The sequence below is a fragment of the Procambarus clarkii genome, chromosome 2 (assembly GCF_040958095.1).
Source record: "Procambarus clarkii isolate CNS0578487 chromosome 2, FALCON_Pclarkii_2.0, whole genome shotgun sequence".
Classification (NCBI taxonomy): domain Eukaryota; kingdom Metazoa; phylum Arthropoda; class Malacostraca; order Decapoda; family Cambaridae; genus Procambarus; species Procambarus clarkii.
The window spans coordinates 7,204,522-7,227,926 of record NC_091151.1 but is presented as its reverse complement, the minus strand read 5'-3'; positions in this window follow the sequence as shown (position 1 = coordinate 7,227,926).

Sequence of the window (23,405 nt, the reverse complement as noted above, 5' to 3'; positions counted from 1 at the left end):
GGTAGCGGTAAGATTTACACGTTTTAATAGTTTTGATTTAATATGTGCTCAATGTGCAAATATCAATGATGAGGAATAACTGTATATTAATATTTTATTTCATCCTATTTTATATAAAAAATGCACATTTAAACTGACCGTATATTAATTATTATATTATAAATATAGATATGTTACAACAGGTTGTCAAACTATACCAACTAACTTTGTATTTTAGTTACCATCTCAATGAGGTTTATAGTGTTTATACATTATCATAGAACACCAATTTTTATATTTTTTGGGGGTTAAATTAAGTTTTGAGTCGGGGTCAAGGATGGCAGTAGTGACACTTCACTGATGAAGAAGATGATGTGTTCATGGACGCTTGCAAAAATAAGGACGTCGACAATCTGGCCATATTATCGACTTGATAGAGAGATTCTTGGATGCACCCCCATCCCCCTTCCCCTACCTCCACGTCTTAGTCTCACTATATTTTATGGAAAGATAATAATAACACAAATGAGATTATAATAGAGATAGTAATTATTGTATACCTGGGATGGAAGGTATATAAACAGGCAAATTATGAGGGTTTATAGACCAGTTCATCTGTTCCTGTAATCACAGTAAGTACTGTTCCTGAGTGTAGTCGTATACCAAAAACAAATTTATTTACCATACCATTTGATTTTTTATTAAATAAAAAAATAATGGGAGATGTTATTACTGATTCACAAGTTAAAATTTTAGTTGGTAAATATTTTATTGATATATAAAATTATTCAATTAATCTTTATAATTATAATATAAAGCATATTTATTTGCCAATGTTTGATATGTTAGATAGTGAATTTAATAATATTATATCAGTTATGTTTGACACATATATAGATATATGTCAAAATATTGGGTTTTTAATAATAAATGGAAAATGGGATCATTACCGATGTGAATTTATTCTTGATTTTATTCGAAGACAATTCAGTTATTATTTATACAAACTCCTAAAAAGAATTCATATTATCAAACTATACATTATTCTCTTAGAAAATACGTTACGATATCAAGGATGGTCTCTTATGGAATCTATTTGGACTATACAAGGAAAAATACCTTATTCTCTAATTAGAAAACCTATATTGAATGAAAGATGTATTAAACCCATTCTTCTGTCCCATACCGATATATATGACCTAAAAGATAATTTAAGTAATGTATATAATCGATCACCTACTGTAAAATATGTAAATGAAGTAACAAGAATTGTTATATATAATTTGTATAATTTACTTATGAAAAAATTTAAATGTGTAAATTGGTTAGAGACTATTCTTCTCTGTTCTCTCCCCAAACAAAATCTTAAAAGATTAAACTGCCTTCCTAAAACAAAATCTGAAAACAATTTAGAATGTTTAGGGGATATTCTTCGAACTATTGATCTTCATATATATAAAGATGGGGAAGTCTATAAATATAAGAAACATCACTGATTTATGTATGTGTGTGTTGTATGGTGTGGAAATAATCTAAATCATATTTTTTTCTTTTGTCTACAGGATGTTTAAGTAAGAATAGACTTATTGATTGGCTTCCATCATCATCATCATCATCATTATCATCATGATGTTGCTGTTAGAAGATTTCATTTGACAACCACTTTCATATGAAATTCAACTGTATTTAGATGATGTTTATAGTACACACATATTTAACCTGTGGACAGTTCTTTGTGGTCTTTTTTGGTATTATTCAGGGCTTAGAGAAGTGAATTTTGTTGCACTTCTTTTTTGCCTAATATGTGAAAGAAACAGAGAAGTTTGCAGGAAGCAAGTTCAATATATGGTTATATATTTCTGCTTAGGAATTGGTATATGTACTATAGATGTCACAAATGTCTTATTTCTAGTAGCATGTTTAATGATTACTTATTTTATGTGGAAATTAATCTATGGAGTACATGGTTATTATATGGTTTTAAGTATGGGATTAATGTTACTCCTTTTTTTTTATATGAACTGTTATCAGGTTATATTAACTTTATTTTATTTAATTATTCTATTTTACAGTACATATATCATAATAATCAAAGAATTTCCTGACGGCAACCAAACAGATTTATTTCATGGTGCATTTTTACATTTAATAATGTTAATGATACACCCAAAGAAAAAGAAATCCCCTCTACCTAAGTTAGTAAATATTGAAGTTGATTTAGATCACATTCTGTTGCAAGATCTTTCAGTTGCACATATTCCATTCTGGGGACATCATATAAATAATAAATTTTCACCTCAATTCCACCCTGAACTACCAATAGATGGTTATCCACGTTCATCTTTCTTTTCTGAAGATGAACGATTATCTTGGCAAGGTGAGATTGCTTATTTCCAGCCGAAATCTACTGTCTTAAATTGTGCATCAAAAATAAGATTAGAACATCTTCAAAATATTTGTAATTATGCTAACGACTGTTATTGGCAAGAGCACATTTTTATTTTTGGAAAGCATATACTTACCAAGAAGGAACTTGATGAAATAATGAGTTTTATAAACCCAAAGGACAATGTGGTGTCTATTTATGCTCGTGGTGGGTGGGTTGAGAGTTTTTTGCTGAATCGAGGTGTGAGCATTATTCCAACAGAAAACACAGTAAGATTAGAGTATATAACTGCAGTTAAATGGTTACCAAACGGGTATATTAGGCATATAGTTAAAGAAACTTGTATTAATAAAGAATATTCAAATGCCAATATACTTATAATCAATGAACCAATTGGGAATTTTTATATGACTATCGTTAGTATACTTAAAAATTTCAAAGGACGACTAGTGATAATGTTTGGTTCCAACTTTCCTATGGTTATTAAAAGTGTTTTAAATGAAAAATACATTCATGTACAAACATCTAGTGTGCCCATTTTTATTAGGTCTACTGTTCATTTTTATATGAGAATAGACATATGATTATTGGAGTTGTTATTGTGTGGAAATATATAATGAGAATTGATGACATTATTAATAGTTTTGATTTTTAAAATTAGGCACCCCCAAAAAATTCCTGGCTTGTACTAATGTGAGGTTTAATTTAAGGTAAATAAGTTAATAAAGGATGATTCTGACTTTAATTATATACAGTTATAATTACCCTCAACATCTCAATGGTAATAATGATTTAAGTAAATAAAGCCAGTGACAAGTCACAGTCAGGCAGAACAAGTACAGCCAGTGACAAGTAAGTCAGGAAGAACAAGCACAGCCAGTGACAAGTCAGTCAGGCAGAACAAGTACAGCCAGTGACAAGTAAGTCAGGCAGAACAAGCACAGCCAGTGACAAGTCAGTCAGGCAGAACAAGCACACCCAATGACAAGTCAGGCAGAACAAGCACAGCCAGTGACAAGTCAGTCAGGCAGAACAAGCACAGCCAGTGACAAGTCAGTCAGGCAGAACAAGCACACCCAATGACAAGTCAGGCAGAACAAGCACAGCCAGTGACAAGTCTGGGCTAAGTTTTTATAATTGCTGTTATACAAAGCTTAAAAGAACAAGAGGTCATAAAGTTTTTGTGATGATTAAAATTTTATTAGAAGAGTTGTTTTTTCAAGGATATTTTCATCAATATATATCAAAGGTTAGAAGAGCTTTAATTAAAAATTAGGTAACTGTTACTTTAAGCCCTGTAATCTGAATGAAGTTCATCTTGTGGGTGAGCTGATAGATAATTTATTACCAAAGTTTTCTTAAGACCTCTATCCTTAACAACTTTCCAAGTGTTTTTTTAAAGCTGGTCTCCTCATTTCTTTTCGCCTGATGCTCTTTCAACTGCTGTACTTCGTCCCGTAGGTAATTTAATTCTGTCCTCAGAGCTTCAACTAAAACCAATAGTTCAATCATTAAAACATCCATAATGTATAATAAATAGCTTTAAAACGGAGGAGCTTTGGCTAGCACACTCTCTCAGTCTAGGATGAAAGTAAAATGTTCCTCGAAAAAAAGGTTTCATTTTATTCTTTTGTAACAAAAAAACTTATTATATTCTCGAAACTCCACTACACCCAGCTTCTACATTCGAAGGACTATACAGCTCTATTTTTGCTGCATTTGGTAAAAATATTTCATACTATTATAGTTGCACTTGAGCTTTAGCAGATTCCAATTCTTTAGTAGATCTATAAATTTGATAATTTGTACTAAAAAATATATGCAGTACATGGTTTAACTAATTCAAATTATTCTTTTATTTATTTACAAATCCTACTGACAATGAAGAAAATTTTACTTTCCATGTCTATAAACCTTAACAATCAAAACCAACTAAATTTTAACAACTATTTTTCTTTTTTTTTTTCTTTTTTTGGATGATGATGATGATGATGATGATGATGATGATAATGATGATGATGATGATGATGATGATGATGATGTAATGAGGAGGAGACTGACAAAGTCAATGGGGTTGGAGGTTCTTCAGATAATATTGGGAATGATTGTTTTATAGTTTGTATAACCAAATATTTTATTCGCTTTGCAGAAAGTTCTTCCTCCTTTTTCTTTTTCTCTTCCTTCTTCTTCTTTTCTTCCTTCTTTTTTTTCTTTTCTTCCTTCTTTTTCTTTTTTCTTTCTTCCTTTTGCCGCTTCCTTGTTATTTTCTCATCTTGGTTTGAAAGAGATAATAAACTCACTTCCCTTGTTATTTTCTCATCTTGGTTTGAAAGAGATAATAAACCCAAAGTGGATGATGAATTTCCAGATGTGGATCCTGCTTCTGAGATAGATGGTGACACTGTTGGTGGCAATGAATGTACATGCTTTAAATTTCCATCAGCATGTATCTGAGGTACATTGTAGCTTGTATTTGTATTTGAAAGCTGTTGATCTTTAGATACTAATAATTGTTGTTGTTGTGGTTGATTAACATATACATCTTCATTCCAATCTGAACTTGAAATTGTATTTAGAGATAAACCCAAAGTGGGTAATGGATTTCCTGCTCCTGAGGTAGATGGTGACACTGTTGGATCAAGGAATGTCAATGAATGTTCATGATATAAATTTGGAGGTGCATTGTAATAGGTATTTGAAAACTGTTGATCTTATTGTTGTTGTTGTTGTTGATTAACATATGCATCTTCATTCAAACCTGAACTTAATATTGTATTTTCAGGAAACGGCACCATTAGTTGTTGATAATCATTATTAATTGATTCACCTGTTTTACTACAATATTTATCAATTATATAAGTCAGATCTGTTTCTTTTTCCTCTTCTTCTTCTTCTTCAATTTGTATGTTAGGTTGATGATAATTACACTTCAAATTGGCTGCTGGTAAATTGGTGGTTTCTGATATTAGTTGATAATTTGAGCTTGAAGTAGATGGCAAATAAATGTTGTTATTTTTTTCTCCTCCTCTTGTGGTGTTAGTTTCTGAGGGAAAGAGGGCATCAATGAAATCAGGAATTTGATCCAAAAAAATCTTCTTCTTCTCTATGTTGTTGCTGTTGTTGTTGTTGCTGTTGTTGTTGTTGTTGTTGTTGTTGTTGTTGAACATGATGAACTCCATTTTCCTGAGTATTGTTTGCAATTCTTTTAAATGTTGTTATATTTTTCTTCACCTTATTTTCCAAAACTGATTCTTCATCATCAGATTCCAAAGCAGCAGGAGCAGCAACAGCAACAGCAGTGGCAACGATGGTGGTCAGGGTAGTGGTGGTGGTGGTGGTGGCACTAGTGGTGGTGGTGGCACTAGTGGTGGTGGTGGTGGTAGTAGTAGTAGTAGTAGTAGTAGTAGTAGTAGTAGTAGTAGAAGTAGCAGATTTATCTAAATCTTTGTTTGTCAATGACCCTAATTCTTCCTTATTGCCTGTATCATGCTCATTATTATCTTCTTTACTGTTATCACTACCACCATCATCATCATTATTATTACTATTACTACTACTACTACTACTACTACTACTACTACTACTACTACTACTACTACTATTACCACTGCCACCACCACCACCACTACTACTACTACTACTACTACTACTACTACTACTACTACTACTACTACTACCACTGCCACCATCATCACTACTACTGTTACTGTTACTGTTACTGCTGCCTCTACTGCTGCTGCTGCTGACTATTCTTATGCTGCTGCTGCCTCTTCTGATGCTGATTCTTCTGCTGCTGCTGCTGCATCTTATGATGCTGATGTCTTTTCTGTTGCCACTTCTACTTCTGCTGTTTCTTCTTTTTCTATCATCTTCATTATCCTTATCATCATTATCATTATTTATCTCCTGTAATAATAATGATGTAGTTGCTGATTCAGTAATGTTAGTTGTAGTTTTAGTGACTGAGGGAAGAATATTTCCATTTCCTTCGTTTTTTAATAAATTCCTGATTTGTATACCTAAAAAGTAGTCTTCTAAAACTTCCCGTTTATCTTGATGTATAAAACCAGATGAAATTATTTTTTGTAGGATAATTCTAGATAATCTATTCTTATCTATATCACAATTCTTATACTGAAATTGGTTCTTAATTATGTAATGTAAACTTTCCAGTATTATTTTAAAAGATTCTGTCAAATTCATATTCTTTGCAGAACATTTGGGTTTCACTTCATTCTTATGTAAGTCGATTATCTTCAGTATATTATTTCTATACTTTGGAAGTGGGAATTTTACTTCAGCAGCAGGTTACATTCCATAATTGGAATGATTTCATTCTTCAATCTAAACCCTTCATGTATGAAAGTTTGTTTATTTCTTGATATTTGAGTCTTTAAATTTTCATACTTGGTTTTAAATAAAAAGGCTGACTCTTCAAAAGATTTATCATCAGCATCGATATCATCATCATCATCATCATCATCATGCTTATCCTTTTTTTTCATTGCCTTTATTATATATAATATTTCATTAATTTTATCTAATGTAGTTGTATATACTACAAATGGTGCTCTCTTACACTCATGATCTATTATTTTCTGGAATGATATAAATATGCCATTACATTTTATGCAAATGTACCAACCATTGTTATTATCCACGTAGGAAAATGTGGATAATTTTTCCAACTGATCATTAATTATCCATATTTTATATTTTTGTTTATCTTCTAATTCTGGATAGGATGGGGAGATAAATTTTTTTATTCTCTTATGGTATTCTTGAACATAAGTCAGTGTTCTTATACTAGAGTACAGATGAGTCCCCTTTAATATAAAATATTTAGGGAGACCATCATAGAGTTGTTCTTCTGATGTAAATGTGGTTGGTGGCACACTGGGGAGTGGATCTCGACGATTCACGTTGTTCTTAATTGGAGCAATTGAAAACAATAAAGCAGAAGAATCCCACAGGCTGGAGAATCATGCATGCGTATACAACTGGCATTGAGACAAGCTGTAGCTGGTTAGATACATCTTGTAGTTTTTAGGTTGTGCAGTGTGCTCACAGAGTAAATCCGAATCCTAAAACAAAGAAAAAAGTGTCACTTTTTATTTTATTCGTTTAACATAAAGATAAAATAATAGTATATTATGCTTGTTTAACTTTTTTTAAAAATATATAAACGATGTTTTTTTCATATGAATTAAGCCTAAACTTAAAAAATAAAGTATCTGAAAATAATAAATTTAAACAAATATATTTAGGTCTAGATAATAATAAAAAAGTTCAAGGGTTAGTTGTAAAAACCATGGAATATGGTTTTTTAACTAATTTAATGACACATGAAAATATTGGGATTTGGCCACACAACCAGAAGAAAACTCTAATCACTAATTGGAAAGTTAGAGAGGTTAGAAATTTACTAAGAGCAATAGAATATTTAAATTTCATTAGAGGTCATAAAAAGATTAAGGAAGAGATAGTAGGAGATAAGGATATGTACACTTTATTAGGTTTAATTGATCTTGAAACTTGTGTTTTAAATTTACACAAAATATTAATGAGAGGATTGTTATCACCCGAAAAATGTGGTTATGTAAGTACCAATATACGCTGTACAAAGATTAGTAATAACACAAGTGTCAAGGGTTTGTATGTATATCCACATATCCATTCAATTCAGGATGGAGAAAATCGTATTTTGGCTATTTTGGACAATTACAATTCTACATTGACCCAAAAAATATTCACATTTTTAGGGCCAGAGGAAGAATTTGAATGGATTTTTAAATTAATTTCATGGTTTATCCTAGAAATGCTTACTCTCCATCCTTTTTCAGATGGGAATGGTCGTTTGACACGTCTTTTAGTCAATTATATATTGTCAACAATAATGCCATTTCCAACATCTATCATGGGGAATTTAGAATGGGCTATTATCCATGATCGAAAACTAAATACAAAAAAACAACGCCCACCTCTTAACATACTCAAATTAGTAATTGAAAGTGTCTTGTTCAATTGGCGAATGTATTTTTATCTGTTATCTGTGGTCAGAAAAAAATAATGAAACTTTATATTACATTTATATGTTTAATTCTTTATTCAATAATATTAAATTACATTTATAAGAAAAATATGAGTAATAATCCAAATATAGACTCTAATTTAATATTAATGTCACACCCTCCATATGAAAAGATTACAAGAAAGATGGATTGTACTATTAACAATATAGCATGCCAGAAAAATGAAGACTGTCAAACATTTTGCTCTTCTTCTTTAGGAGTTACTTGCATTAATAGTGTTTGTAATTATGACACTGATCATAAATGTTTAAATGGAGGATTTCCTATTAATTATGTTGGGGAAACTAATTTAATAACCACCATATGTGCTTGTATGGATAATGGACACTATATCGGTGAGCAATGTCAATACCAAAATTCCTTTCGACCAACGTCTCACAAAAGCTTCCCTATTAGCTAAAGACGGATGTATATTATTTTAAAGTAAAAAAAAAAAAAAAAGATTTTCCCATCTATAAGTATACTACAATTTCACTATGTTGCTCTTTAAAATGAATGATCGATATTATACTTATCCACTTATTCAAAATTATGATCCGTTAAAACGAACTTATCAAGACTCACATATCAATCCCAATACTGGGACTTTTAATAAAATAACTCGTGATCTTCAAACTATAAGTTGTACTTCATCAAGAAAAAATAAGACGAGTTTATATGGTTTTGGATCACTAACAGATATGTGTGGGAAAAGAGAAATTGATTTTATTTTATTAACAAATGGAACAGTTCATCATTTATATCGTAGATTTTGGGAGACAAACACTATAAGTGGTTCCCATGTCATACGTCTACCTAGTTTAGATTATATACATTTTATCTTGGATGTTGATTTAAAAAAAATGTGTACTCTTGAATCATTTCGTTTATCGACAGCTGAGTACCTAGAATATCTAACACTTAAACAATCAGGGTCATCCTTACAATTAACAACATCCATTGTTAATGGACAGATCTATTATAATACAAATTATGTCATATATGAACTTCTTTCTCATATTGTTTATTATTTAGGTCTAGACTGGCTACCAATTTATATTTTAGGTAAATCACAAACGTTTACTCAAGGATTTCATCTTGAAATACCCCACCTAACTCTTTCCTATTATGATTTTGCCCTAATGTCCAATTCATGTAAAGAACTCTTACCTACCCTCGTAGATATTACTACCAATTATAGTATTTTTGGCTCTCAAAAAATTCAACTGCAAACACCTTTAAACGAAATGGACTGCACTTATTTACCATATGCGGTTTTCCACAAAAATAATATTTACGATATGTCAAACTCACCACCCTCATATATTTTATCAAGTATGGGTGAAGTTTTTGACTTATTTAATATCTGTAAATATCATGAACCTTCATCCATTAGAGGATTCCCAACTATTATCGGATTGGATGATGATACATATGCTCTGGATGTTTTTCAGAAAAATGTTCAAACATTTATGCAAAACAAAGAAAATATTGATGACGCCGAAAATTATTTTACTATATATGAAAATTATGATAATTCTAGGGAGAGAGATGAAGAAAAAATACCAGATATAACAGAAGAAGATTTTTTCATGTTTTCCAATGTTAACAATATTATCAATAAAATTATAGTGGGTTTATTTTTTGTTACACTTAGTAAGGAATATAAACTTTCTATATATAAATCTCTTCATTTTCAAGAGGAACAACACGAAGAGAATAACCAACTCTTAATTATACTTGAAAAATATCCAAATAGTTTTATACATATTAACGAAATTCCGCATTACCTGATTCTTCATACAAATGACAATGACGCTGAGGCAAACTTTGACTACGATAAAATACAAATGACAGCAAATCGTATTGAAAAAGTGTTTACAGTTCAACCTTTAAGGCAAACATCTATTCGCGGAACAGTTGCCAGTAGCAATATCAGTCGAGATACCAATTCTTTCTTGAAACGAATTCAGCCATTTACCATTGAACATATAACCCGTTTATGTTTGCAGAGTAAACAACATCTTCACACTGTCTTGTATCTTTTAGCATTGTTATATGTTAAAAAGATCCGTCAAAAGTCCCTGGGAATGACATTTCCTGACTACAATTATTTTATAGCCCAAATAATTAGAGATTTAAATTTTAATCACTTAGATACTGGACCACTTTATGAAATCATCTATCTTCTTAACCGATATCAGGAACACCAGCAAGTAAAAGAAGAATTAGAAGATTGGATAATTTTGTGTCTTCTAAATCTTCTAATTGTTAGTGATGTGGTATCAATGAAAGAAGCTTTTGATCTAGTAGAAAAAATTGATTCTCAAAGATTGGATTTTGTCATGAATATAAATGTAGGAAGAGTTTGACAGTGACACTTATCGGGTAGTACCATCAGCTAATAGTAATTCACGTCCTACTAAAATTCCTCGGATTATAATAGCTTTTTCTTTCCTACAGAATTTTGATATAACGGAATATAACAATTTTTTAGCTATATATAAACCTATTATATGTGATAAGAATTCGCGCCAGATTAATGTTTGGGATAATACTACTAAGAAGTGGTCCGTAGCTAATAATCACATAAATTTTTCTTTACTAGCACCAGACCTAGCTTACATTGCACGTCAAATTATTTTAATTGATAGCATACTACAACAACAACAACAACCACAATTACTGGAAAATGAAATGTTTCTTTCACTTACCTTACCACCAACACCGCTACAATCCAACAGCAACTTATTACCACCTCCTCCGTTGTCACCTTCTCCATCAATAACCTCATCAATTTCTTCATCGAATTCAAACTCAAACCTTCCTTCTCCTTCAGCCAAAGGTAGAGTAAAAAAAAAAACTACTGATTCTACAAATAATAATAATAATAATAATAATAATAATAATAATTACAAGAAACGAAGTCTTATTCAGAATAGTCTTCTAAATTCTATAAAGAGTTTTTATGGCAAACATGAAAATCTTGGATATACCTCGATATTTTATTGCTTCTTCTCAATGTTATATCATCAGCGGCAGTAGCAGTAGTGAGATGAACCAAATTTTTTATATCCTACCACTTCCCCTGTACAAATCATCAAATAATACAAATTCTGATACAAGACCAACTATTTATGATTGGAGTGAAGTATTGAAACTATTAGATCACATACCAAAATGTACCTTTTTTATGCAGCAATGTAATCCAATATTAAAAGATATTCTACATTACGAAAGCGAAAAAAAGAAATATTATAAGAAGTTGACAGTTGAAGAGAAACATAAAATTCTCTTACTTAGTCGTGAACAATATCATATAAACTTTATAGATCGATTTTGGAATGATGGTATGAATAGATTAGCTCAACTTGTCAAATATTATGTGCTAAAACATATGGTTACTTCTTTAGAATCACTAAACCGAGTTTCAGAAAATATTAATATAGAAAATAAATATCAAGATCTTCTTAATAGACTCATTGAAGAATGCCGTCATGGGATAAAAAATCGTAAAATTCCAATCAAAGAAAGTATTTACCATCTAGATGCTATTTTAAAAGAAAATCTAAAGGTAAATGGACGGTTTATACGAAAAGATGATGTTGGTGAACCAGTGAAACCTAATTGTAATTGTCAATTAGTTGATATTTTGTTAACACTAGCACAGATCTTTTGCTATGATTCAACTACTATGATTTATTTTTTTTCACTAATATTAAAAGCATGCCATCGACAAAATGACAAGAAGATGACTTTGGGTATTGGAGATTCAAATTCAGGAAAAACTGCTTTATTAAATACTCTTACTCTAACTCTTGGTGATTTAACAGGTATTCTCTCAGTACATACAGCTCATAAGGGTCTCCAAGAACGGACCCATGATTTAGGAAGAGGTGGAAAAATGGTTAGAATGTGGTACATGGATGAACTGAGTACGACTAAAACCCTTAATTCTCTGTTTTTAAAGCAATTGAGCGGTCATGCCCCAATGTGGATTCGTCAAAACTATATGGATGGGGATACATATGATTTAGCAACACCTATTTTTTTGTTTGGCAACAATTGCCCAACTTTCAGCGAATATGACTCAGCCTTGATGCAACGACTTCGTTTCATTTCATTCCGTGCGCGGTTTGATTCTGAAGTGCCTACGTCATTTCAATATTCAATTTTTCCCCAATTTCATCTCATGACTGATGATCGAAAGAAAAAGCGTCTGACTGAAGGAATGATGGCACTCTTTATTCATGCTAACTGTCATGATAAACTCAATTCGCCCTGGTTTGTATCAATGAACCAGACTGTTAACTTTCTCACACTCCCAATTAACATTATGGAGGCAACTGAGTTATATTCACCAGAACGTGGAATTGTAGCCCAAATAATGGAAGAGTGCCATTCGGTAGAGAAACCATATAGTGGGTTTATTACCCTACATCGTCTATCAGTTCTTTTGCGTAGTTTCCCCAAGGCCCTTAAAAATATTTCATTGGCAGATGCTCATCTTTTTTTTGAAAACGTATACCAGGTATCATAGCTACCAATAAACAGCAATCGTTTTGCAAATATTCCACAATCCCATTTACCAATTAATGAACCAACTATTAGTATCATAGAGGGAATTTGTGAACAAAATTGTGAAATAAATGATAGAAATCTTGCCAGATTAACTCAAAATTAAATTAAACAGGTATTAAAAAAAAAAGTATATATACTCTATATTTATATGTGTGTGTGAAATGAAAATATACTGAAAAACATATAATGTTTTCTTCACCTGGAAATAATAAATCGTCCCCTAAACAACAAATTGAAACAGAATCTCCAAAAAATGGAGAAAACAATAATAACAAACATAACAAATTAGAAAACCTTTTCAATGATATTAAAAAACAAATAAAAACAGAAGATTTAATTTTTTTTAATTTGGATGATTCGACTTTATTAAATTTAGAAAGTGTATGTAAAATTATTAAAAAATAATTTTTTTTTATAAAATATATAAAAATAAATAGTATAAAATAAATGTCCAGTTCAACTAGGAGTCAATTAATTGTTTTTAATTTCCAAAATCGTAATGGAAAAGAAAAATATTTCCAAATAAGAATTTCAAAAACATATTCAACTGGTAATTTTAATAAAAAGTTTTTCCCACTGTTAACAGTAAAACAAGAAATACCACTAAGATTGTTAATTCATTACTATATTTCACTTAATATATTTACAGGAGAGGGATTAGGATCAGTAAAAAAAGGGGGAATGAATTATGGATTAATTAGGAGATTCGAAAGAGCCAAAGTAAGAGAAGATAGAAACAATCCAACAGAAGATGATGAAATTCATAGAAATGTCATACAAGATAATATTGAAGATGAAGTAGACGAGATCAGTGATCCTGGTCCAACTAATGGAAATAAATCTTCTTATGGTCTACTCCAGAAGTATGGAATAAATGCCCCCTCTCATAGAAATCTCAATTCTTCTTCTCGTCCAAGGGGTATTCAAAACAATGGTACTTATATTTTCCCTCAATCGGAATCCAATAAAAATAACTTTATAGTTAGAAAAATATATCAAATCGCTGGATTGGGCTTTTCAGGATTCAAACTGAAATTTAATACTCGTTTCTTTGACATGAAAACTTTAAAACAATATTTGTCTAAATACATTGAACAAATACCTAAAAATGAAGGTTTTTCGTTAGAATATAAATACATAATATTATATATTAGAATGTTAACAAATTTATGGACATTTTTAATGGTAAAACAAGACCGGAAGGATCAGAAGTTAATTTATAAATATCTTATTAATGAAATTGGTAAGTTAAGAAAACATATTCAATTTAACAATAAAAAGTATATAGATAATAATAGCTTATACATGGTAAATTTTATTGAAAAAGCAAACATGTATAGTAGTGAATTATTTTACAAATTTGTTAGAAAATTGACGGACACTGTAATTTGTGATCATGATATCAAAGAGATCAATTCTAGAGATGCCACTAAATTACACTTCAAATTACTTACTGTGTTTGATTCACTAACTGCTGCTACACATCAACAGGCAGTAGTAGGTTTACAGAAATATATTTTGTACAGTGCATTAGACTATGATAATGCATCTTCCCAAAAAATGAATACTAATAATATTAAGTATAATTTCAGATATGAAATTTCAGATCAATAGAGAGACTTGTGAAATTAATGACACTGATATCCATAGAAATATGGGTGATGATGATGATGAAGATTCTGATAATAATGTTGATGTTGATGGTAGTGGGGATACCCAAGGTCCTTTAGTAATTTTAAAATGTCGAAAAATTAGAAGGAAAGATAAATAAACTTTACTTATTATTTCCTCAAAGTTGAAGAGAATTAGTGACCCTTGCTCTTGAACCAGTACCAGTGCCAGTGCCAGGGGCAGATGGGTGAGGGATGGATGACTGATGATGGGTAAAGAGTGATAATTGTATGTATGACCTGGGTATGGTTTTCCGGTATTCCATGATAATTTAAGTTTTTTTTTTATTCCTAAAATGAATATATATTGTAACCTTACATACTATATATTAAGTAAACGGTTTATTCAAAACAATATTATTTCAAGACATGGCTATCAATACAGATCAGATAACAATTAAAATTTTAGATTTATCACCTGACATGATACAATTTAAAATAGAAAATATAAATTTAGCTCTAGTAAATGGATTGCGGCGGATTTTTATAGCTGAGACTCCTACTATAGCCATTGATTGGGTTCAAATTAAAAAAAATACAACTATATTAAGTGATGAGTTCATTATTCATCGTCTAGGTCTAATCCCAATACCTTCAGATGAATTCATTAATAAATTAAAAATTCCATGGAAATGTCAATGTATTATCTTTTGTACGAAATGTGCAGTAGAATTTATTTTGGATGTTAAATGTCGTGAAGACAAACAATACCTCATAACAACATCTGATATAATACCATCTTTTCACAAAGAAATCCCAATTCCTTTGGTTAAACTTAATAATGGACAAAAATTATGCTTAAAAGCATATGCTATCAAGGGGATTGGCAAAAACCACGCCAAATGGAATCCGACAATTAATATAGATTTTGATTGCTGTAACAACACTTCTTCTTATTTTCTGGAAGATTGTAATAAACGAAAACAATTTTATTTCAATATTGAAAGTTCAGGTGCATTAAAGCCTGAAAATATTATGCTAATAGGCCAGGAAACTTTAAAAAACAAATTAACCTTCTTATTGGATAAATTTAAATGTTAATACTGTAAATAGAATACCAGACCGGGGTGTGTGTGTGTGTGTGTGTGTGTGTGCAAAAAAAAAATGGAATAATAAATGATCAAATATTTATATTGCTTTTAATTATTCAATAAATGCATTAAGACAGAAATTATTGAGCAAGAAATTGATTAGAAAAATTTAGTTTTTATTAAATCATATTTCGTTTTAACCTGATTAGAGTCGTTTAATTCTATATCTTCATTTAATGTATAAGATGAGAAGTTATTATAAATCCAAATGAAAAGTACTAAACTTATCAAAAAAATAGGAATTATAATAATAATAATAATAAGAACAGTCGAATTGATATTGATTGTTTCTTGTGTGTCATTTGGTGTAGTTGAGTTGGTGGTTTCTTCTTTGGGAGTTTCTTCTGTTGTTTCTAAAGTTGACTGGCTTTCTTCGGTTGTTGGTGGGGTGGTTGCCTTAATAATTATTATTTCTTCTGTTGAGACAACTGTATATGTTTTCGTCACTGTATCATTTTCCCATGGTGGTGGTGTTGTGGCCATGGCCGGTCTTTCTGGTGATGTTGTTGCCTGGCTTTCTTGAGAGGTAGATGCTGTCGTCTCCTCATGGGTGTCGTTGGTTGTTGTGGTTATGGTTGTTGTTGTTGTTGTTGTTGTCGAGGGAGGAGTAGTTCCTGTTTCCTCGTAGTCCTGGTTTTCTTGAGAGGTAGATGCTGTCGTCTCCTCATGGGTGTCGTTGGTTGTTGTGGTTATGGTTGTTGTTGTTGTTGTTGTTGTTGTCGAGGAAGGAGTAGTTCCTGTTTCCTCGTAGTCCTGGTTTTCTTGAGAGGTAGATGCTGTCGTCTCCTCATGGGTGTCGTTGGTTGTTGTGGTTATGGTTGTTGTTGTTGTTGTTGTCGAGGGAGGAGTAGTTCCTGTTTCCTCGTAGTCCTGGTTTTCTTGAGAGGTAGATGCTGTCGTCTCCTCATGGGTGTCGTTGGTTGTTGTGGTTATGGTTGTTGTTGTTGTTGTTGTCGAGGGAGGAGTAGTTCCTGTTTCCTCGTAGTCCTGGTTTTCTTGAGAGGTAGATGCAGTCGTCTCCTCATGGGTGTCGTTGGTTGTTGTGGTTATGGTTGTTGTTGTTGTTGTTGTCGAGGGAGGAGTAGTTCCTGTTTCCTCGTAGTCCTGGTTTTCTTGAGAGGTAGATGCTGTCGTCTCCTCATGGGTGTCGTTGGTTGTTGTGGTTATGGTTGTTGTTGTTGTTGTTGTTGTTGTCGAGGGAGGAGTAGTTCCTGTTTCCTCGTAGTCCTGGTTTTCTTGAGAGGTAGATGCTGTCGTCTCCTCATGGGTGTCGTTGGTTGTTGTGGTTATGGTTGTTGTTGTTGTTGTTGTCGAGGGAGGAGTAGTTCCTGTTTCCTCGTAGTCCTGGTTTTCTTGAGAGGTAGATGCTGTCGTCTCCTCATGGGTGTCGTTGGTTGTTGTGGTTATGGTTGTTGTTGTTGTTGTTGTTGTTGTCGAGGAAGGAGTAGTTCCTGTTTCCTCGTAGTCCTGGTTTTCTTGAGAGGTAGATGCTGTCGTCTCCTCATGGGTGTCGTTGGTTGTTGTGGTTATGGTTGTTGTTGTTGTTGTTGTTGTTGTCGAGGGAGGAGTAGTTCCTGTTTCCTCGTAGTCCTGGTTTTCTTGAGAGGTAGATGCTGTCGTCTCCTCATGGGTGTCGTTGGTTGTTGTGGTTATGGTTGTTGTTGTTGTTGTTGTCGAGGGAGGAGTAGTTCCTGTTTCCTCGTAGTCCTGGTTTTCTTGAGAGGTAGATGCAGTCGTCTCCTCATGGGTGTCGTTGGTTGTTGTGGTTATGGTTGTTGTTGTTGTTGTTGTCGAGGGAGGAGTAGTTCCTGTTTCCTCGTAGTCCTGGTTTTCTTGAGAGGTAGATGCTGTCGTCTCCTCATGGGTGTCGTTGGTTGTTGTGGTTATGGTTGTTGTTGTGGTTGTTGTCGAGGGAGGAGTAGTTCCTGTTTCCTCGTAGTCCTGGTTTTCTTGAGAGGTAGATGCTGTCGTCTCCTCATGGGTGTCGTTGGTTGTTGTGGTTATGGTTGTTGTTGTTGTTGTTGTTGTTGTCGAGGGAGGAGTAGTTCCTGTTTCCTCGTAGTCCTGGTTTTCTTGAGAGGTAGATGCTGTCGTCTCCTCATGGGTGTCGTTGGTTGTTGTGGTTATGGTTGTTGTTGTTGTTGTTGTTGTTGTCGAGGGAGGAGTAGTTCCTGTTTCCTCGTAGTCCTGGTTTTCTTGAGAGGTAGATGCTGTCGTCTCCTCATGGGTGTCGTTGGTTGTTGTGGTTATGGTTGTTGTTGTTGTTGTCGAGTGAGGAGTAGTTCCTGTTTCCTCGTAGTCCTAGTTTTCTTGAGAGGTAGATGCAGTCGTCTCCTCATGGGTGTCGTTGGTTGTTGTGGTTATGGTTGTTGTTGTGGTTGTTGTCGAGGGAGGAGTAGTTCCTGTTTCCTCGTAGTCCTGGTTTTCTTGAGAGGTAGATGCTGTCATCTCCTCATGGGTGTCGTTGGTTGTTGTGGTTATGGTTGTTGTTGTTGTTGTTGTTGTCGAGGGATGAGTAGTTCCTGTTTCCTCGTAGTCCTGGTTTTCTTGAGAGATAGATGCTGTCGTCTCCTCATGGGTGTCGTTGGTTGTTGTGGTTAAGGTTGTTGTTGTTGTTGTTGTTGTTGTCGAGGGAGGAGTAGTTCCTGTTTCCTCGTAGTCCTGGTTTTCTTGAGAGGTAGATGCTGTCGTCTCCTCATGGGTGTCGTTGGTTGTTGTGGTTATGGTTGTTGTTGTTGTTGTTGTTGTTGTCGAGGGAGGAGTAGTTCCTGTTTCCTCGTAGTCCTGGTTTTCTTGAGAGGTAGATGCTGTCGTCTCCTCATGGGTGTCGTTGGTTGTTGTGGTTATGGTTGTTGTTGTTGTTGTTGTTGTTGTCGAGGGAGGAGTAGTTCCTGTTTCCTCGTAGTCCTGGTTTTCTTGAGAGGTAGATGCAGTCGTCTCCTCATGGGTGTCGTTGGTTGTTGTGGTTATGGTTGTTGTTGTTGTTGTTGTTGTTGTCGAGGGAGGAATAGTTCCTGTTTCCTCGTAGTCCTGGTTTTCTTGAGAGGTAGATGCTGTCTTCTCCTCATGGGTGTCGTTGGTTGTTGTGGTTATGGTTGTTGTTGTTGTTGTTGTCGAGGGAGGAGTAGTTCCTGTTTCCTCGTAGTCCTGGTTTTCTTGAGAGGTAGATGCTGTCGTCTCCTCATGGGTGTCGTTGGTTGTTGTGGTTATAGTTGTTGTTGTTGTTGTTGTCGAGGGAGGATTAGTTCCTGTTTCCTCGTAGTCCTGGTTTTCTTGAGAGGTAGATGCAGTCGTCTCCTCATGGGTGTCGTTGGTTGTTGTGGTTATGGTTGTTGTTGTTGTTGTTGTTGTTGTCGAGGGAGGAATAGTTCCTGTTTCCTCGTAGTCCTGGTTTTCTTGAGAGGTAGATGCTGTCGTCTCCTCATGGGTGTCGTTGGTTGTTGTGGTTATGGTTGTTGTTGTTGTTGTTGTTGTTGTTGTCGAGGGAGGAGTAGTTCCTCCCAGCAAACACAAATCATCTACACAACGTTCGCCTATCTCTTGCCATAGGTGTGGGAATGATTTGCATTGAGAATGGTGCAGGAAAGCCTTTGAGAAACTTTTACTCAAAAAATCCAAACACAAAGGTTTAATTATAAATTGTTTTTCTACAATTATTTTCTTCCAAATGTAAAACAAATAGTTTTTACATGTTTAAATATAAAATTTATGGTGTTTTTTTGTAAAATTCATTAATAAATTGTGAATGATATATATTGGCTGAGTGAAACCTTTATAATCCATTTAGTTATAATTTGAACAGAAAAAAGTATTTTTCCAAATTTTCTAAAAATTGCTCTTTTTAACACAATTTGACTCCTTATACATTCCACTAAACACTATATCATGTTTAAATATATAATTTATGTATTATTCTCTAAAATAATTTATATAAATTATATAAGTTGTTGGAAAGTGGTGTTAAGGATTCTGAAAACATTGTGTTGTGTTAATATGTTCTTATTAACTATGTCTCAAGTTCACAGTTTATCAAACAAGAATATTAACATTCGTCAACTCTTAAAATCTTATATGTTATCTTGCTGGTGCAAAAAAGGGTGAATCTTTAGGAACAGCTATAGTATCTATATATCACAAATGGTGTTTTCCCTAACTCAAACAATGTAGGGTTTATTATTCTACACATATTTCTAATGACTCTTAGATGTTTACATTCTCTGAAGTATAATTGTGAAGGCTGTGTCCATCACTCTCAACACAGATTCTTAAACTCGTCTCTGCAGGTTCAACTATATAATTAGTTTCCATTTTGAATTTCCATGGATATTTGTATCCAAAATGAAACCAATGTGGTTTCCTTCAGCGCCTTCAGCCAGCACATTTGCTCATTCATTTCCACAGATTCCAACAAGGTAGGGGATTTACAGAAATTTGTATATTCATATTGTTATATATTAAAAATATGAATGCAGTTCAATATGATAAGACAAATACATGAGTTTATGATAAATTCGTTTTCTGTGATATACCATTGATATGCTCTTTTTTTCTTTAAACGGCAGACTAAACTAAAGTGCTCACATCAACAGATTTGATGTATAAATGGTCAACGCTCAACAGAGTTAGTATAAATGTATTAGTATAAATCTTACTTGTCTCATTGTTAATTCACATTCAATGTCAACTTGTGGTTTTGATGTGGCACGTTTGGCCAAGACACCCCACCCCATTATGCACCCCATACCCATCTTGTGGGCGGTTGTGGAAAGGGTTACAGAGGCACATAATGGGCTCAGGGACTGAACCCCACAATTCATTTAGCTAAGCAAGTTACAATCTTGATGAGCTAGTTACAAAATTCAATATAAGTCATCACATCAACAATGGGTTCGAGATCGACCTCAAGTACAGGTTCTAAATTAAGCAACTGACATATGTGGAGAGCTAGTATCAAAATTTATATGTTTGTCCTGCACACCGTCCCCCATCCAGTGGGCAGCGGTGGATAGGTTACAATCACTTAGTTGTTATCTACAGTTAGCAAACTGGGGATATTTGGCTAAAATTTCTGGTAGCAGATCATTTTGAATGAAATATTGACACATCGCTGGAACATTGGTTATAGAATTGTCTCTAAATTCATGTATCTTTTCGCACTCCATCACATAGTGACGGAGGGTGTGCGAATAATTTTGTTGACACAGTTTACATTTGGTCAGGTCTACATCAGCAGATAATGAGAATTCCCAGAGATACTTGTAACCGAGTCTAAGCCGAGCAGTAGTAACATCTAGAAGTCTGCTGATTTTATTGGATGATCCATAGATGTGTGGCTCCTCTTGTATGATATGTATGATAGATGGAATTACTAGTTCCAGTTTCTAGGCAGGCGATGAGTACTCACAATAACCTTAATTAAGCGTCAAAACAAAAATGTGTATACTCTTTTTACTCTCCTGACCTTAGTTCTCGAGCTATGTATTTCATTTTGGTACCAACGTGTTCGCAATAACATTCTCTAGAAGAAAATCAGCAAAAACGGTCACCAAAAGTTATATGAATACCAGCACCCAATAAATACCTACGTAGATGACTCGCCGTGAGTGCCCAAGAGCAACAAAATGTTTTTACTCTTGGGATTGTTATCACTTCCACACTTGTCCTACAGCGTTAATTTTGGTATCAATGTACTCGCAATGAAATTCCCAACACGGTGATATGAATATAAACGTAGAATAATGGTCGCTGCCCACCCGCAAGAGTGTGGGAAGTGGCGGAACTGTTACCCAGTATTGGTGACAAGACGACACATGGGCGATACAGTGCTTTGAAAGTTTATAATTATATCACTGTCCTGACATTATTATTGTATGTACGTCATTCATTTTTGTGCCAATGTTTTCGCAATAGAATGTTCTATGAGCCCGTAGGTAAAAAAGAGCAACAAAGCGTAAGATAGAATAGCACCATATATAAAACAACGCTGGTACATATCAGTGAGCGTCAAACACACACGAAATGTGTGTGTTTGATGGTGGTCAAACGATGTTTGATGTGTTTGATCAGGTGATGTCCTGATCCGCATAATTAAAGTATGAATTATGTTGAGAAAAAATAAGAAAAAAGGGAAAAAACAGGGGTGGGAGAAACATGACAGAAAAAGAGTAAAAATACAATTTGGTCAACAAAACAGCATTGTTTAAAATAAAAGATATGGATTGACATTTTGGGGGTTAGGTTGGTAGGTTACATTGAGTTAATTAGGTAGTACTTAGTGTTTATCTGTTATAGATAGGAGCTGCCTGGTATGGGCCAATAGGCCTTCTGCAGTTACCTTTGTTTTTATGTTTTTGCCCTGTAACCTAAATGGTTAGAGAGGCACATATATGGGCTTAGGGACTGAACCCCACACTACATTTAGCTAAGCTTGTTACAATCTTGATGATATAGTTACAAAATTCAATATAAGTCATCACATCAACAATGGGTTCGAGATCGACCTCAAGTACAGGTTCTAAATTAAGCAACTGACATATGTGGAGAGCTAGTATCAAAATTTATATGTTTGTCCTGCACACCGTCCCCCATCCAGTGGGCAGCGGTGGATAGGTTACAATCACTTAGTTGTTATCTACAGTTAGCAAACTGGGGATATTTGGCTAAAATTTCTGGTAGCAGATCATTTTGAATGAAATATTGACACATCGCTGGAACATTGGTTATAGAATTGTCTCTAAATTCATGTATCTTTTCGCACTCCATCACATAGTGACGGAGGGTGTGCGAATAATTTTGTTGACACAGTTTACATTTGGTCAGGTCTACATCAGCAGATAATGAGAATTCCCAGAGATACTTGTAACCGAGTCTAAGCCGAGCAGTAGTAACATCTAGAAGTCTGCTGATTTTATTGGATGATCCATAGATGTGTGGCTCCTCTTGTATGATATGTATGATAGATGGAATTACTAGTTCCAGTTTCTAGGCAGGCGATGAGTACTCACAATAACCTTAATTAAGCGTCAAAACAAAAATGTGTATACTCTTTTTACTCTCCTGACCTTAGTTCTCGAGCTATGTATTTCATTTTGGTACCAACGTGTTCGCAATAACATTCTCTAGAAGAAAATCAGCAAAAACGGTCACCAAAAGTTATATGAATACCAGCACCCAATAAATACCTACGTAGATGACTCGCCGTGAGTGCCCAAGAGCAACAAAATGTTTTTACTCTTGGGATTGTTATCACTTCCACACTTGTCCTACAGCGTTAATTTTGGTATCAATGTACTCGCAATGAAATTCCCAACACGGTGATATGAATATAAACGTAGAATAATGGTCGCTGCCCACCCGCAAGAGTGTGGGAAGTGGCGGAACTGTTACCCAGTATTGGTGACAAGACGACACATGGGCGATACAGTGCTTTGAAAGTTTATAATTATATCACTGTCCTGACATTATTATTGTATGTACGTCATTCATTTTTGTGCCAATGTTTTCGCAATAGAATGTTCTATGAGCCCGTAGGTAAAAAAGAGCAACAAAGCGTAAGATAGAATAGCACCATATATAAAACAACGCTGGTACATATCAGTGAGCGTCAAACACACACGAAATGTGTGTG